Below are 18,774 nucleotides of genomic sequence, written 5' to 3'. Positions count from 1 at the left end.
CAGGTGGCCCTTGGGCTGCCTGGTTCTGCCTCCTGCACATGAGGCTTTCTGGTCACCTGGGGTATGGTCAGGCAGGCCATTGTGCTAAACACAGACTATTTGCAGCCACAAAAGGCATCACTGCACCAGTTGATGATGCTGTCGGCTTCAAGGTTACCTCTGTGACCACCAGGAGAGGAGCAGGTACCAGGACAATTCAGGCTCTAAACCAGAGTCCCAGAAAGGGAATCCTCGCAAATTCTGGAGCATGTCAGCAGAAAATATTGAAAATGTTTTCAAAAAGTACAAAACCCATATAAAGTACCAGTAAAAAGAGGAAATCTATGAATCATAGAAGATAGATAGATAGATAGATAGATAGATAGATAGATAGATAGATAGATTTGAGATACAGCAATTGAGTTAGGATAATAACTATCTCTGTATAACTTTGCTGTATAACTCTTTTATTTGTAGATTTTAAAATTCTTTATAGAAATGAGGGAAATGTATTTTTGTTTTGCATATTACAGATATCAAGGGGATTGAATCACAAAGAAGCTTAATGACTAACTCATGAAGAAACACTAGGTCTTTGTCTGCCTGGGCCTAGCATGGACCTTTTTGTATGCCAAAAATTATCTTAATCTGTAGGTTTTGTTGGAACCTGATGCATATCAGAGACTACTGTAAGAAACCTTTGGGTCTCTGGTACATTGCCAAGGCTATAGTTTCAGATGTAACATATTTAGGATGCCTCACAAATGGGCTAACCTTGTAATAGATACTTACAAACTCTGTAACTAGGCAACTAAAAAAAGAAAAAAACCTCTCAGGTGGTTATCAAATTTGTCTTGGGAAACCCTTGTCCTGCTGTGCAACTTAAAACAAGAGATGATGTTGCAATATAATTACATTTTATCTTAAATTATATTGTCTCATTATTCATGCAGCCGTATTATCCGAGTTTTACTCAGAACCACCAATCTGCATCAGAGAGGCAAAATGTTAATTTTCATAGGATTTTACCTCTTGTTATTAAATAACTCTGTTATCTAAATAGTAAAGCAATCTGGTCTAAGCACACACATTTTATTTCATTGCGTCTGACTTCTCTATTGTTAATGAATGAAAACTAAAGGAGGAAGCATAGCTCTGGGGTTCTTCTGTTCATCTTTATGTATTCCAGTTTGTAGATCCCAAGAGTCATTTAGATTTGGTGTTTTGAATATCCATGGTAATACAGAGATCACTTGTAGAGACTGCAGAAAGGTTCTGCAGAGGAACCTTCACTTGCTTCCACCCACCAAGCTAACCCCTCGTTACTTCTTGCTATGTTGAGTTCCAGTGACCTTCAAGGAGTTTACATGAAGCAGATGTTGTGATGCAATGCAGTGGATGAGCTCTCACAGAAAACTCAAGAAATCCAAAGCCAGATTTCTTACAGATATTTATAAACAAGCCACAACAAGACACGTAAGGTATCCAAATTAAACCTATGTATCCCAATATTAAGAAATAATAACTATTTGACTGTTGGAATGACGACTTTAAAGATTGTACAGAAAAGTCATATTCAAAATATAATTAAATGCTCTGAACTGAACTGAAGGTGATAAAGGCTGTAAATTACATAATTATCTGACATAGTGGATTATCAATTTTGATGGTACCTATACAGATTTAAAATAGGAAAAAGATCACAATATAGCATAAAAACCCCTTCAAGAATATTCTAAAGAAATGCAGCAGTGTTTATATAGACTCGTCTGTTTCTGCAGAGGGTTGAAATACCTCCTCAGGGACCAGCACTTCTAGGCAGAAGTGCCAATGTGAAATGCTCAGTGCGACTGGAGCCAGGACAAAAACTCAGGCCTTTCTTTCTGGATATATCTGAAGTAATCTGTGAACAGTTCAGGAATCTATATGTCTTTCCAGAAAGAGATTAATGATTGCCTGTTTTCCAACCATTTGTTTGTAACATCCAGGCTGTGTGGAACAACTCATATGTGTTACATCCTGAAAAGTTTGCTATTTGCAAAACATTTTACCATTTTCCACTTCAGAAGCATCTAAATTTAGTAATGGTGCATAGCTCTGTCTCCCCAGGGGCCTACAGTTCAAAAGTCCATCTCTGTTTTGAATGTAAGTTTAGAGCAAACAGCACAGCATGACAAAGTGGCTGAAGAACAACCTGTGTCTGTTTCTCAGTGCTAAATTTTAACCGCTCAACCCGAGGGTGTGGGAACCCAGGTGGAATACTTAGGGGTGCGACAATTGAAGGCATTTTCTCTTCTTCATGGACACTTGGGATGTTCTGGTTCTCCCTCTGGACAGCTGTGGCCCTGTGCCTGCTTGCAGCTCCCACCTCCTGCTGCTTGTTGAGAAGCAGTCAGTCACCAGAACAACAGCCCTATGGTCTAGTCGCCCACCCTTCCCCTGCAAAACCCTGCTTGCTGGGCTAGTAATGTATGGAGCCTTTCTGTGTCCTCTTCTGCTTATAGCTGTTCACAGACCCACTGCTTCTGAAGCCTTCATGTCTTTGGAAGGAAACAGAAAGCAGATCTTGCTCTCCTTGAACTGCAAAAGCAGAATCTATCAACCACTGCAGCAAACAGCAATACACTGGAGAGATGGGCTTTTGTATAGGTGCAGATACTTGTACATATTAGTGCAAAGTCAAAAGTATGTGTCTTTGACCCTTTCATTTACTATTGTATTTCTTGACCCAGATCTTCAGAGAAACCATTTTGGAATTTATAAAGGATTTTGGATTGCTTCCAGCCATTTCCTGTTCCTAGTTGGTCCCATGCTGGGTCATATCATATTGAGTGTCTGCCATTGTACTGATTTCTCCTTCTGCTCCTTCCACCTCCTCTTCTAGCATTTTTGTTGAAGGTCTTCCTTTCCTTCTTCCAGGTTACTGTACAGATTCCATGGGAAAATTTTCCTTAGTCTTCCCTTCTCCCTGGCTGCCTTTAACCCAACACAATCTCATTCACCTACACAAAATCAGGTGACATCCCTGTGGGTATTTTTGACTTCCATCTCTTTGCCAGAGCTTTCTGTCTAAATCTCAGCACCTCATTCTGTAGCAATCCCTGGATGATGTCAGGTAAAACTGGGTATTCCAGCAGAGTGCAGTGGTATTGCCAGCTAGGCTGTCCAAAGTCAGTTCAGTGCTTTAGTGTTTTCCCTGTTTCAGTCTATAGTAATATAGTACAGAATCCTAAATGCTTTAGAAAACTTTTTTTTTTTTTTCCTTTTGGTCTTCTCAGCACCATTAGTAACACCAATAGAACAATTTCCCTAGGAAAAAAAATTAAAGTTATGAACTTTGCATTTAAACAAGGAGCGTTTATATTAAGTAGAAAAGAGAAAGCCTTTGTTTGAGCACAACAATCAGGCCTAAAGAAAATACAGAAGTATGCTTGGCCAAAATTTTCAGCTTCATTTTCTGTCAAAAAGCTAGTTCTTGCTGAGCTTAAAGCTTTTGCTGTATTATTTTAGATATGCTCCATTACCTAATGGCACAAAGGATTTGTTTTTCTCAGTATACAATAAAATTCGCACTTCTGGTGTGGATTCCTTTGAACATTTTGAGGAATGGCACAGGGAACTGTGCCCTTTGGAAAGAAGAAATGGTGGAAAACAGGAAGTGCTGATTATGAAACTCTGTGGGAGTGAGTCTGTCTAGCCATACTGCAGCATAAATTCAGTTCAATACTTATCAAAAAGCAGTATATCTCCAGAGTCCCACTATGCAGCCAAGTTTAGATTACTTTTTGACAACTTTTCTAATGGATTCAACTGTGCATGGTGATAAGCTTGTACCTGAAACCAGATTCAAGTACTTTCACTGTTAAAAGACATGCTACTGTTTGGTTTAGTTATGGTGGGGTTTTCTTGGTTTCTGTAGAGGCAAAGGTACATGTATCTGATCTTCTGAAGTGGAATCATATCTGTCTCCAGCTCAAGGTCACAGATCAACTTTCACTTGTCAATTCTTGAAGTACTTCCTGAAATACCTTCTTCATATATTAAAGCCAAGAACTTTAAGTAACAACTTGGAGGAGAGAATGCTGAAGATGTGATCCCCCCTCACCACAAAATGCTGTAGATGAGTAAAATTAGCATGGGTTCCAGAGTGACTAGACAACTTAGTGAAAGATGAATCCATTGGGGGCTATTAAATGCAAAATCACCATGTCTGGTTCAGGAGTCCTCTGAACCACAAATTGCTGTGTGTGCTTGGTAGATATTCTGGGAACAACATGATGCACTTGCTCTGCTCCTAATTCTTTTATAGGCATTTAGTGCTGCCCATTGCTAGAGCCCAGCCTGCGCTGATGTTCCTTGAATTTGTGTCCCTGTTTCTAAGTTTTGGAATACTTATGTGGATTATTTCACATTTCTTCACAGGAAAGGTGGGAAGAAGAGAGGACTCAAACAATAACTCAGAAAGGAAGGTGAATAGAAGTCACAAAATTGAAAGAGAAGAAAGTTGTAAGTATTGTCATAATTTACCACTCTCCTTCTACAACATATCTATGATGCAGTGAGAAACTAAGCCACTTTTGGATACATTGTGTGTAACCTGATGAATCTTAGAGGAGTGAAGATCTTATTGCAAGTTCTGATCCTCTTCCAGCCCAAACAGTCTGCCTTAGAGTTGAAAGAAAACAATGTGGTCAATCTCTCTTGCTCTCTTCAAATTCCCTGGTGCTGCTAAATGGGTAATTTATAAAGGCACATGTTGTTCTAGTCAGTCATGCTTTAGTTAATCCATTTAGGAATAGAGTACCTGTCTCCTGCCTTCCAACTTTCAAATAGCTTTCTTTTCTTAATCATTTTTGTGGTATCTCTGTGTGGCCATGAGAGATGAATATTTCGGTCTTTGTTAACTCAGACTTGTTGTTTCCGCTCTTTGCCTACTAAACCATCATTTTTTCAGTTCTATTTCATGAGTTATGAATTCCTCACCCTGCTGTTCCCTCAATTTGTAAAAATAAGGACAGAAAGTCTAGCCTTGTTTTCACAGAGTAGCGTGGACTAAGACCTAAAGTTTGGGAAACAGTTGAGTTAGTTGGCAGCTATTGACTGCGTACTGACATGCAGGATAAATCATATTATGATTATAGAGGCAGTTTGAATCTGACCAGGCTCAGTATTTTGGTTAGTATTATTAGTCAGTTAGATAGCTATACCATATCTAAAGTAAATTTGCCAATGAAGGAGCTCAGCCAATTTTTTATATTCTGTACACTGAACTACTTACAATTCCACCCGTATGAAACTTGCTCTGAACAGAGGCAACTTGGGTGTCCAAGCACCCCATGGCCCAATGTGGCTTTGCACAAAGCCAGCTTCAGTTTAGCAAGTCTGGCACTCAGTTTGAGGTACTAAGTCCAGCTGGAGCTGAACTAACTCCTGCAGAGCCCTGAGTACAACTGCACTGTGCTTCTCAGCCAGCTCTGAGCATCCCTGCAATGTGGAACATGGACAAAAGGCCCCAGCTGTGTGGTCCTGAAGGAATCAACATGCTCCAGAAGGGCATATTAGCACTAATGTGGCACCAGCCATCCTGGCTGACTTCACAGCAAACCATTCAAATGCCTTGGCAACAAGTTGCTCTGTACCATATTGCCTGCAATTTTCATTAGCTAGGTTATTTCAGGCTTTTATTCCAGCTCTTCCCTCCTGCAGCTCTGGATACTGGCAAGTTGGCCACAGTATGAAAGCAATGATTTTGCCATAACTGTATGTATTATCAGACCCTGTAACTTTTATGCCTATTTAATGCGGTCTTTCAATTTTTGACCACCCTTTTTGGCTAGGCAGACTGCATTTCAGGATCCTAGCCATGGAGCACAATGAAATTACTGGGTAACTCGTCCCTGTAATAAGCTGTACTGTGGAATATGCGGAAGGGATGGGCTAGAGAGCTGGAAATAGGATTTTGTTGCATACAGAGAACCACAACAACGAGCACAATGCTGCTGCTTAGACAGTTAAACTTTGTAGCATGCACACAAAATGGAAAACAGAAGTCACCAGGTTTGATAAAGATGGTTCCCCATCAAAACATACAGTAAATTATCCTTGAGGATTTTTTCCACAAAGTAATATCCAGGCTAAACCTGTTTTCAGATAAAAGATGTAATTGTGAAGTACTACATTAAAAATAAAATCAATGAAATGAGTAAAGAGGACTTTAAAAATTTGTCTTCCTTTATCTACCCCCAAAAAGATTTGAAAAGTTTCCAGCACTGTGTTCTTCCTTTTAGATGGTACAGTACCTTGGCAGCATTTCCTGAAGGCTTTTCCTGACCTCCTACCATAATTGCTTTGAAACCTACAGCAATCTCTGCAGGGTCTTCTTAAAAGAATATTACGAAAGTTAGTAATGCAACTATTTTTTTCATAGATTTAAAGATGAAAAGATCACATTTTCTGATGTTTATGAGAGTAAAGTGTCTGCTTTTTAGATCTTCCATAATTTTCCTACTTTGTCTTTTTTTTTCTTTCTTAAAAACATAATAGGTACACCAAATTGAACAACTATATCAATATTTCAAAAGCTACCAAATCTTGCACATGCAAAAAAGGAAGCTTAACAATCTTTGCTAATCTCTAATGCAAGATGCATCCATTATTTATGAAGGCAGCAGACAAAGGGGAACTGCTCTTGAATGGAATCCTAAATGCTCCTCAAGAGAAGCCCACAGCACAAGATTACCTCTTACAAAGCTACTGACCAGTCTCTCTGGAGATTAACTCTGAAAGTTAGTCTCCAGAAGATCTTATACTAACTGTGTGTGAACTGGATTGATATTTGTAAAAGATGCAAAGAATGAAGATAGAATCCTGCTATCCAAGCATCATTTTGTACCAACACCGACTGAGCAGGTCAGCCCTTTCTCCCTCTCATCTCACATTGCATTTTCTGCCTTTCTCTCTCTCTTCTTTCTCTTTTTTTTTTTTTTTTCTTGGTGGAGTCCCTTTCATGGCAGGTAGGGGAGCATGTCTGGATCCAACAGCACCTATAACTTTTCTTCCCTCTGGGTGGGTATTCACTTTTACTAGTGTATCTGGTGTTAGCCTTAATGCCTATTAATTCTTACAAATGGCTCAACGAGGCCAAGTTGCAATTTCCTGAAAGCTGAGCTTGATAGATCTTTAAATACTATTTGTTTCTGCCATGGCTGATGAAGATTTTCCGTATTGATATTCCATATTGAGTTGGAGAGGAAGGGTTTGACATGGGTGGGATCTTTTATCTCATCCACAGAGAATCCACTTTGGGGTATCCCACTTCAGAAAAGGCAAAATTATTGGCAGATTTTCATGAGATGAGCAACAAGAATGCTCAAGAAATAATGAGGGCACAGACGCTGAGGAAAGGCAGGTTATCTTCTGTGGAGAAATGAAGAGGGAGGAGTGACATAATGTCAGCCTTCAAATGTGGTTTTTTTCAGACACATTGAGGCCTGCCAGGGAGAGGGCAGGAAATTGTCTGACCTCTGTGTACACTTCGGATAAGACCAGAAAAAATGGGCTAAGGGGGATAGTGCACATGCATCACACAGTTTGGACATTAGTGAAGGTTTTTAATAGTAAGGATAATGAAGTATTAGAGTATATGACCTAGGAAGCAGATCTCTAAGAGGAAGCTGAAGAAGCATCTATGGGAAGTGGCATAGGTATGGTCTATCCTGCTGTAAGGATGGATTAGAGGACCTCCCAAGCTCCCTTCCTGCCTGCTATTTTTGAGTCTATTGCTATATATAAACATTTCCAGGATATTTCAGATGGAAACATATTAAAAAAAATATCTGGGACATAACTGAAACTACAATTCTTAGCACTTTTTTGAGCTGAATTTTCTTCCATAATCTGCACAACACGTACGAAACACCTACAAAACCCTGAAACACCTGAATGGGGGCCCAGTGTGAGGACAGCAAGAAGTATGATGCCACACCACTGAAAATGGTGGGAAACCTTTCAAAACATTTTGAGCCAACTCAAGAGCTCGGTTATGGATCTGAATTAGCTCTTTGTTTCCTTCTTGCTGTATTATGTTCAGTAGAAATAATAAAAAATAAAAAATACCAGGAAGAAAGGCACAAATGTAATAGAAAATGCTTTCATCTCCCTAAGGTTTCGAAATGTTCAAACTTTTTAAGAACTGGGGAATAGTTCTCCTCAGGGAAACTGTTTTCACCATTTCCCCCTCGTCTCATTTACTTAAAAAACTCAGTGCTTTGAACTTAAAAGGAATCACATAGAAATGATGGGTTTATGAACATGACAAGGAGAACGGTGTCCGACATGTTTTCCCTTACAAGTACGTTCCGGTTTTCTCTTTGTGAATTTAGACATGTTAAATTCTCTATTCTTTGTTTTAACCACCTACTAAAAACACTGCCTTTATAGTTTACATCAACATTAAGTATAAGCCTGATCCTTCTGCTCTGAGCAGAATAATTCTGTATGTCAGAGCCTTACAAGGAGTTTAACTTCAGGGGAACAAGTTCTTAAAGGAAAACTAGAAAGCACAGAGTGCTTTTGTGCCATGTAGTGAACTAAAGGGAAAAGGTGGGATGTACACTATATTCTGGGGGACACTTAAGAAACCATGAGATAATTCTCTAAGTCTTTTTTCCTCCCTTCCTCATCTTCTACTCTTTTCTCCTCCTTCCCCACTATGCTTTCTCCCCATTTTTTGACCTCCCACAGCTGCCCTGTGCAAATGCTGCGTGGTTGGACTGGGGCTCACCTTCAAACCATCCCTGAAAGTGAGTTTCAAATGGCCTTGAGCATTTTGGCTTAAAATTTAAAATCTCTTCTGAAAAAATATGAGCATATTAGCTTTATTGCTAAACCAACGAATGTTTTCAAATACACTAGAATTTCCTTCAGTGTTATTTTTGTTGTTGTTTCCAATTTGCATATCTTTGTCCTTACCTTTAAACTGGAAGACCAAAAATGGCACAAAGAGTTAGAATCACAAAACAACTGAAGATGTTGGTTTGTATCCTCCCTTTTTTTACCCTTTTTTTTTTTTTCACCTTAGGTTGATAGCACTACATCGACTTAGTGTCTTACTTATTATTGCGTGAAAAATTCAAATTAAGGAAATCAGACAGTTGTAAATTGCTGGCATATGTAGTCGTAAATTAAAGAGCAGTCATCAACAGAAATAAAAGCCTGAAATGAATGAATTTGAGTTCTGAGGATGCACTGAGAAACTGAAGAAAGACATCAAAGCCAGCAGGGAAAAAAAATTAACAACTTAACAAGGAAAACTGGCTTTTAAGAAAAGACATTGGATTCAGCAAAGTGGTGCATGGCCCAGAGAAGATAAAAATAATGAAGAAGAACAGCGGGGACCGCAATAAAAATGGTTGGAAATGAATACACCCTGGAAAGTAGTTTGTACAGTTTTTGCCAACAAAACTCATTGCAATTAGGCAATTATAAATGCTCAGGAATTTTCTGAAGATGAGATGATTTGCAATTTAATATTGTTATAATGTTGGTAACATGTCAGGGAACAACTGGCCTTTTAAGCCAGTCAGATCACCAGGTTCATGAATCAGCTTCAGAGAGAAAACACAAGGAATCCCCCAGTAGTTTTTAATAGTTGTATGACAGCCTAGAGGGTCAGAAAGTAAAATTATGTCAGGGATTATCTTGTAGCCCTTCCTTGTACTTTTAGTCTCATTGCCATTACGGGTTGCAAATACCAATTGTGTGTTTGAGAGACTCTCATACATCCTATGCTAAAACAAAACCCGTTTCCCAAGCTGTAGATAATTTTGTTGTATACTCTTCCATGTGGATTTGGGCTCCTCATCACTTCTGAGAACTGTTACTGTCACCCTGATAGTAAAGAATTAGATGGGGGTTAACTCCAAAATACATGTATTACCAGCAGCACCTATAACACCTATAACACAAGTCTGTGAACCTAATTCTGATCCCACTTAGCCTAGTTTTATGCCAGGGAACTTCAACAGAGTGACTCCTAGTTTGCTGCCATATAAGGGAGACTGGACCCAGTATGACTCAGCCCATCACTTGCCAGTCTATTCTAAGCAAGACTATAATAAGAGTTTCCACAAAGGAAGCTTAGTTTGCTAATATGCAAAAGAGAAAAAAAGAGTAGCAAAAGAGTGCCTTTATAGACATTTGTTCCACATTTTTTTTGGCTTTTGAGCTGGATATGTCTACACAGACTATAAATATTTGCTCAAGGCAGATGTGGCATACTTTTGAGCTACCTGTGTTAATTTTAATATACTTCATGCAGTGGTAAAGATATGACAGCATAGGCTGGAAACTGGAGTACAGGTGTCCTGGGCACACATAGTAGTCACTTGTGCATGCCACCACTTTTTGCTTCACTTGCTAATTATGTTAACACTAGTCTGGATGTTGTAAAATCACTTTGCCTGAAGAAGAATGGGGCACAGAGAATCCCTCCTGAAGATAATGTTTTGGTAGGAGGGGTGCAATTCTCTCGTTTTCTGAGTCACTGAAATTCAGCTGTTTCCTAATGGACCCTTTAATCAGGACAAAGAATGAGTTTGTGCTTGAGGAAAGCACTCCCAGTGCACGCCTAACCTCGCATTTTGCCTCTGAGAAACATTATTTTGTTACCTCAGATTTTATAGCAAAGGCAAAAGTGTTTGTAGTATCTTATTAATGGAAAAGCTTATTAACTCAGTTGGAAAGACAGGTTATAAAAAAACATCCACGATGGCTGCAGCTATGGGGCTATACCCAGCAAATGCCTCAGGCATGCAGCTTTACCCACATGGGGCTGGTTTGCTCAGGTGACTGTTGATACCGTATGCGTTCCACAGCAGCAGCCCTGTCACCTCTACAAGGTCATGCTATTTGCCTTGAATGTTGCTTTTAACATAAAACCACTTTGAATGTTAGAGGATGCTCAGCTACTCACGTAAGAGGTCATTCTGAAAGCAGCATGTTATCCTGTAGAATATAAATCAAGTTACACGCATGTATATTTTGCTCATCTGAGAAGATTATTCCAGCTATTGCCTTAAGAAGTCACAAGGTCACTGCTCCCTTTGCTCAAATTCCTTGTTGAAATGTACATCTTTTAGAAGGCCAGTAAGAAGCCAGACTATGCATAACAGGCAAGTAAAAGAGATTTGGAGAATGTGTAGAAGACCAGCAATCTACATAAATCATAAGTTTATACTTCTCTTCCACTATTGCTTCCCTTTTTTGAGCTGCTGGACCATGAGCAAAACACTGGCTTTGGTGAATAAAGAATTAAAAAAAAATTAAAATATATGGGCAGTTTTTACTGGATCTTTTTGATCAGCCATAGGAAAAATGGCAAATGCACCACAATGATTGGTTAAAACTTAGAGAAGAACAGAATGCACTTCTAGCCTCAGGCTTGCTATCTGAGCCATGGGTCAGAAAAAAGGTAGTTTTATAGTGTTGTCTTTAGAGGCCTTATATTGTCTGTGCTTCTGTAGCTTTTTAATATGCTTTGTGGACAAGCAAAAAATTTCAGAATTATTTCCTTCTCACTCAGCATTTGCAGTCTCTGCTCTGTTTTTTGGTTAAGTTCTTCTTTTGAGCCTCATGCCATAGCATCCCAGAGTCAGATTCCTGGGATGAAGGTGGAAAAGTTTACTCCATTAGTAATTCCTAGAAAAAAGGTAGGACTGGGAGTTTTCCCCATCTCGTACACCCAGTTCTGTTGGATCCTCTGTGTGTGCTGGTAGGTGCTCCTCAGAGCAGCACCAGCAATAACTATCCTCCTGTTGTTGTGATGCTTCCAGCAGGGATGTGATGGATGGGAGGACATGTAGAAAGCTACTAAAGTGTGAGGAATTTGTGAGGAAGCAGTGACTCTGGAGGCTGGCAGTGAGTCTTTACTTGAAGTCACCTCCCTAGGCTGATGGTGAAGCTCTTGGTGACCTTGAATGTGATATATGGCATGATTAGCCAAGTTCATTGTTTACCATGTGTAGAAAGGAGTAATTGATAGTTCACCAACAGACTGCCCTGGCTCCTGGCAGACCTTAGGGGGAAAGGCATTGCATTCATCTCTGGCTATTTCTGAGCTAAATAAAAATAGATTTGTGTCATATAACATCCTGGTATTTATATTTCAGGAGGCAGAACTTAATTTCTTAATTAACCTGAGTAAATAATTAAAATTGTCCCAAATACTTCAAGAGAAAAAGCATTAAAAAAATACCTTAGTGTATGGGAATAAGATTACATTTAAAAAAATAAAAAAAGCAGCTATTCATGCACTGCCATTTTTTGCTGTTGCTGCCTTGTCTCCCTTGCTAAGTGAAAGGAACATTTTCCCTTCTTCAAAGTCTATCTTGTTTTATGTTTATTACATCTTGTCACCTTGTGGCACATCCAGCTAGATTTGCTAGAATTGGATGTTAATATTAATAATTACTTGTCTGTACTAAATGAAAGTGCTAATGAAGTCAATGCCTCTCTGGGGGTAAGGTCTAGGCTTCCATTGCTATGAAGGTGTAGCTGGATTTTTATGAAGAGAGCGTACATTATCTCCCCAAAAACACTTCTCTGAAGTGATAATACACCATATAATCTCCCTTAGCAAATAGTAACAAGTGCCAGGGAGCAGCAAGAGATTTGTGAATGTTGAGGAGGAAAAATAAAATTGCCGCAAGCCACCCAGAGGCTATGGAGCTTAACTCAGCATGTGGCTGAACTGCAGGCAGTGCTATTTTAAATAATTGATAGAGTTGTAAATGTACATGATGTGGTACAGGAAGAGGTCAGTGCCTAACACATAGGGAGCCCTTGCCCTGAAGGGGCTGTAGCTCAGGAGTGTGAGTGCAGGAGAGCCCTGGTACCTCATCAGAGGAAGGGGCACGGCCTTTGGAACACAGATGTCTGAAGGAGGGCAGGGGTGACAATTCAGGGATGAGGCCAGTAGCTAGAAACAAGCGAGGGGTGCCAGCACAAAGTCAGATGCAGCTTGGAGGAGGCAATCAGACAATTCAGAGCTGTGCCATTTTAAGCAGGCTGACTAAGACACGTTGGTGATTCAGCAGCAATGCTGGCATGGCAGCAGAGCTTCGGGAGCTCGCGTGAAACGAGAGCAGACACTCTGAACCCAAGGTCTGGTGTTATTGGTGAGGATGGAGAATCCTGCAGCTGAGACCTCCTCAGCTCAGATGTAGGGTGCCTAAGGCAGTGGGTGGAGGGCTCTGAAGATGACACTCGTTATCTGAAGTATTAGGATGTAGGGAGTGTTACGTCACAGGAGCGAGAAAATTTGCTGATATTTCTTTCCACATTGCCCCTGGACGAAGTATGGTTTGACCTGTGTTACTCAGTCCAGAGGGAAATGGTGACACCCAGAAAGCTTTTATAAGATAGTCCCAACCTTCTGGAGCTGTGTGAATGTGCCTTCCCCAGATCTCTCTTCTGCTGGCTCTCAGCGTGGGACACCTACTGACGGTATCGAAGCCTCAGGGGGCAGGGAGAGAGCTGCCAGTGAGACAGCTGGTTGCCATTACATTATTTACTCCTTACCCTGGAACACAAAAATAATAATTAAATGAATGTTACTTGAAAGAGGGAGAAAGCAGCAAGCAAACAAGATTTTTTTTAGATCTGACAGGTTCAGCTCTAACACATTTGCATCTTAAACATCTGTCTATGTGTAAAGAATTTTCAAGCATTTGGATGCACAGAATCAAATCCACGTCAGTGCCATACTCAACGGCTGCTGTAAGCATTTTCTGATACAAATAACTCATAGTAGTTAAGTAATTTGCCAATATTTTAAGAAGAGGTGTATTTGATAAAAAAAACCCCAAAAAAACAACACCAAACAAACCCTTCTTCTTTTCCCCATTTAGCAAAGATTTTTTGAGGACAGATTTTAACACCAGTTTTTAAACAGAATTCCCCATTGCTCTCCATAGAATCCCAGTTCTGAAGAGTGGTGTGGTACCACCATATGTCAGTTTCTCAAAAATGTTGTATTTAACCAAGCAACAAGAAGTCAATTTTGTGATACAGAACAAATGTAAAGACATATGGTGAGTAGACCTGCTGGGGAAATACCAAACTTTCTGGTATACAGAACAAAAATGTCTCAGTATTTTTACTGTCTACTGCCTAGTCTGCTTCCAAGAGAGCCTGTAGATTCAAAAAGACATATGGGGCAGAATACATCTCACCCAGCTTGAGTCATCTACAATACAAAGATCTATGTCTGAGCTAGGCACCTTAGGCTATCATTACTATCAATAGTTAGGCACTTTAAAAGGCCTTGATCAATCTCTGCTTTAGATGTCTGAGTTTGGATAAAATAAACTTCTTTTTTAGAAGGGAATGATTTTTAATTTTTTTTTCCTTCACCCATTTGGATTGGCTATGCAGAAATCTTAGGTCACTAATTCAGATGAAAACATCCCCAAGGTAGACATGAATGTTTAGAAGAATCCCACCTATGCATGAGATTTTTTTGGACCTAGAAGATGCTGAAAATGTCCAAAAGTGCAATACATGGTATGATTTCCACAGAGTTTGGAAGATCAATTCTTCTGGGAAAAAACATGCCCTGATCATTGAAAATATTTTCTGGACATTTTGATGGAAATATTTTATTAGATTTTTGTTTTATTATACTTCTCTCTCTTTAAGAAAACCCCAACAACCAAGAAATAGGTGAAGTGGATGCAGCTTTACAGTGTTTGGTAGAATTTGGTGCTCTGATGGAATATAGGTCCCTTCATGTTTCTCTAACACTGTACTTAGCAATGTGGGGCCTCACTGTTTCAGAAACATTCATATTACTTCTAGAACTTTGCAAGATACCCTAATGACAAGATGAAATATGTATGTAGCACAAGCTGACTTTGGGAAAGCCTGGAGAATGTAGTTGCAAAGAATGTCTTTGCCAGTGTAACATTTTATGACGTAAACTCAGTTGCTAAATTGGAAACCCTCTTTATTCTGTTAAACTAGTGTAACAATTTCTATCTTTGAGCTTCATTCTTTGGAGAACTCCCAGACATGCACATTGTTTTGCTGCTGTTGTTCTTGTGATGGTGATGGAAATCTAGAATTCTTAGTAAAGAGGAATGAAGGACTTGTCTGGAGCCAAAAATAACTAATGAGGAAGCAAGGAGGAAGTTGATAATACCTTCCCCCTGCATGGAACCAGTACAGGCACTACTGTGGCTTAAGCTGATATCCTTTGCTTTATAAAACTGCTTAACTCTACCAGCTCCCCTCAGCCCCTCTTCTTTAAGGCCCAGCAACTTAGATTTTGCTTTTTTCCAAACAGTGAGGGAACATTAAGAACTCTGTGTCTCCCTCCCCATGAACAGCATGTGTTCTGCGTTTCTGAAATTGTATTTCAGCAGATCAGGGAGGAAGAGGCCACAATATTGATTTGGAAAACTGCATTACATTAATGGCAGCTATTCCCTTTTTGGTTTAATTATCAAAAGCAGCCATGAATACAGATCTGTTCTTGCATCTGTGGAAAACTGAAACTTCACTGAAAGCAAAATTAAAGCTCTGATTGCTTAGGCAGTCAATGGAATATCCATTTACAACTACATTTCTGGTAGCAAGAACAAGGAATTCCATAAATAAATGAAAATACAAAATGTTACACTTTCAAATAGAGAATGTATCAACAAATATTAATAGCTCACTACAAAAGTGTTAGGGAGGAAAAAGCAGCTGCAGCTGGGGAAACAGGGGTGATGTGTGGAAGGCACAAAGGTAAGGCCCACACCTGCTAGACTTCTTTGCACAGGAGTTTTCTGCTGCCCCAGCATGAGGACTATGGCTGAGTTCTCTAGACTGTGTGTGTTCCCTGAACTGTACTTTCTTGTAGGTAACTTTATATAAATGGATTATGCACTTTGGTTTTCTGCCTTGATGGGATCCCTGTGAGCATCAATAAACTCACAACATCAAGAGTGTCTGGTCTAATCATCTCTCTTGGAGTCAGAAGTGTGAAAGCCTGCGCTGTTCAAAATCAGTATTTACAGCAATTTTACATCCCCTTTTCATATTCTAGGTGAAATTTGTCAGAAAAACAATCCAGTCTATCTACACATTGCATATACTACCATATAAACTAAACAAACATAAGGAAATGACAAAGCATCAGCTCTTCAACATATGGGTAGAATGATTAGCTAGGAGGTTATTTTTAAATATAAAACCTCTTTATCTGTCCTTAAAGTTCCCAGTTGTTTAAAGGAACATTTTCTGATGCTGCTGACTTTCTTCTGAAGCTGTCTGTGCACGCTTCTGGACCATCCATGCAACATTCCGAAATGTATACTACTGCCTAATTAAGTTGCCTGCTGACTATTTCTGACACACACAATTCTTCAACACAGCAAACTCAGCAATAAAAATATAGCAAAGCAAGTAAAAAATCACAGAATGAACTCTTAACCTCAAATATGGATCATTCGGATTTAATTGGGAAAAGAACACGTTTAATTTTTTCCCGTAGGATCAACCACAAATAAAACACAAATGTAAATATTTGTTTGAGAAATGGTGCCTCTGCTAGCAGCTAATTCAAGACCCTGCCAAATGCAGGGCAAATTCTGATTTCAGTTTGCACAAAATTATTGCTGATGTCAGAAGGAACACTGCAGGTGGTAAAAAGGGCCTTTCTCTCTATTCAACAAGTGTTGTGTGTAAGGCAGCACTCCATTGAAGCTGGAGAGTGTGAAAGAAAACTTTAAAAATAAGAGCTTCTATAAATGGAAAAAAAAAAAGTCAGGAGATCATCATCAATGAGAAGGGCCCAGATAAAGTCTCTGAGAGCCTACTGGATAACATTTTTGAAAGTTAAGTATGTTTTAGAGATGGGAGTAATGATGACTCTCTCCTGGCCTGGCATCAGAGGGACAGAGATGGTGAGAACACGACTGAAAGGACAATGCTTGAACAAGCCCTGAGAAGAGCCTAGCACAAAGATCTGCTCTTTGACCCACAGGCAGCAGAATGGTGACTTGTTTGGTAAATCCCTAAGTATAAACACCTGTCTTTTAAAGATGTTTGGAAGTAAAGAAAGACCTAGGACCTTCTCCAAGGCTTTTTTCCCCATCAGCAAAGGCATCTAACTTTGTGTAATGGCTCAGTTCAAGAAGTCATAAGAAGGATCAATCAGATTATTGTTTAATATTTCAGTGAACATCTCCTCAGACCACATGGGCCAGCAATAATGCAATGCATGCTCAGAGCTCCTGTTATCCAGGTATCTAAATTACTTTATTGGAAATGATATAAGCTTCATCAGCAGATGAGCACTATAATTTAAAAGATGGACATGACAACGTGCATGTATGTTAAGATAATTATACAATTAAACAGCTGTTTAAAGACAGAACCAGGACATAGCCCAGCTTTCCTGACTGAGACTTCCTGACAGTCTCCTTTCAATACCATCTGGATCATTTTCTTCTTTATTTTTCGAAATGAATAATTCAGCTGTTTGTCAATATTGTATGGTAGCTGTTTTCAAAAATTGTGGGTTAAATACTGGGCTGGATCTCCAGGAAATATAATGTAAATGTCATAGGCCTGTATGTACACCTTTTTGTACACCTTCAGTGGCATGTACGGGACTTTTCAAGGACACTGCAGTTTAAACAAGACTGAGAGCCACACTCGCTTTTCATCTCTTCACCAGTCCCCTTCCTAGCATTTGTCTAGGACAGTACTGGCACAAATGTCTAGGTTTTACTACTGTCTTCAGCAGTGCTTTACCCAAAGGAGTATTTGCTGCTACCAGTTCTGTGGATTTTTTTTGCTGTGTTGTCAGCACTTCATAAAGGGACTAAAACATGGTGAAGGATCTTGCCACCACCTACTTTTGACTCGTGCTTTTTCTCCTCTTGCATATTTGTAGGTTATACACTAAAGTATAGTCAAGAGGTCAAAAAAACCATGAAGTGACTGAGCCATTTTTAAATACTACCCTTTGAAATGTCTCCTGTAATTGAAGCAACGTTAGCTAAATATAAGTACTTAGACACAGAGTGATGAGAGGGGGCTTCCTTTTTGAGCCTTTGTATGTACACTTCCCAGAGAGTTCATACAACCCACTGATGGTGAACTAATGGGGCAGAGCTTGTGGCAGCCAGCCTCCTGACCCACCACACTGCCCCTGCCTCCCGAAGGCCACGTCACCACAATTACATATCAGCAAATCTTTTTAAAAAGGAACTGTGCTACTTTAACCTACATAATATGATTTTTAGCAGAGGACAAACACACTGTTGATATAGGTGACTTATTACACTCACGTTGCATGTGGTTGACCCAAATAGCACAAATTCAGATTCTGACTGAAATGTACTAAAAAATTGCATGTTTCTGGCCCATCACTACAGTTTACATTTACTAAAAATATCCCTGCACTGTGCAGATGGTAGAGTTCATTTAGTCCAAAATAGTCATGAAGAAACAAGTTTTAACGATAATATGAGATTATTCTTTTGCTTCTATGCTCCAGTAGTCTTGTAAGGTGACTATAAAAAAGAGAAAAAAGGTGCTGACAATTTTTTGTGTGGATGGTAATGCTGTAGTCAGGACAGCTGTCAATTTTTTTTGATCCATCTGTGCCTGAACTTTAAGAGAACTTTTCTCAGGACAGCATCCTGCCAACACATCAGCCCTGCACAGCAGCTCCTTAGAGCGAACAGTTTTCTCTTTTTGGTATCAGGGGGAAGATTACCTCTGTTTCTGCAAGAGAGGTGA

The 18,774-nt window shown here is 39.5% G+C and overlaps 1 long non-coding RNA gene across 2 annotated transcripts; it reads left to right on the top strand.

Annotated features, from left to right (window-relative positions):
* Positions 1-425: 425 nt before the first annotated feature.
* On the top strand, positions 426-11,267 carry LOC107204780. Of its 2 annotated transcripts, XR_001521740.3 has the most exons (4): positions 426-1,460; positions 4,402-4,485; positions 6,523-6,888; positions 9,059-11,267. It is a non-coding gene; the product is annotated as an uncharacterized LOC107204780 (long non-coding RNA). The 2 variants fall into 2 exon arrangements; XR_004497430.1 differs by having other exon boundaries at positions 426-4,485.
* The last annotated feature ends 7,507 nt before the right edge of the window (positions 11,268-18,774 follow it).

Source organism: Parus major, chromosome 1A (genome assembly GCF_001522545.3).
Source record: "Parus major isolate Abel chromosome 1A, Parus_major1.1, whole genome shotgun sequence".
NCBI classification, from domain to species: Eukaryota; Metazoa; Chordata; class Aves; order Passeriformes; family Paridae; genus Parus; species Parus major.
The sequence above is the reverse complement of the archived record's forward strand: the minus strand, read 5'-3'. Positions and strand labels throughout refer to the sequence as shown.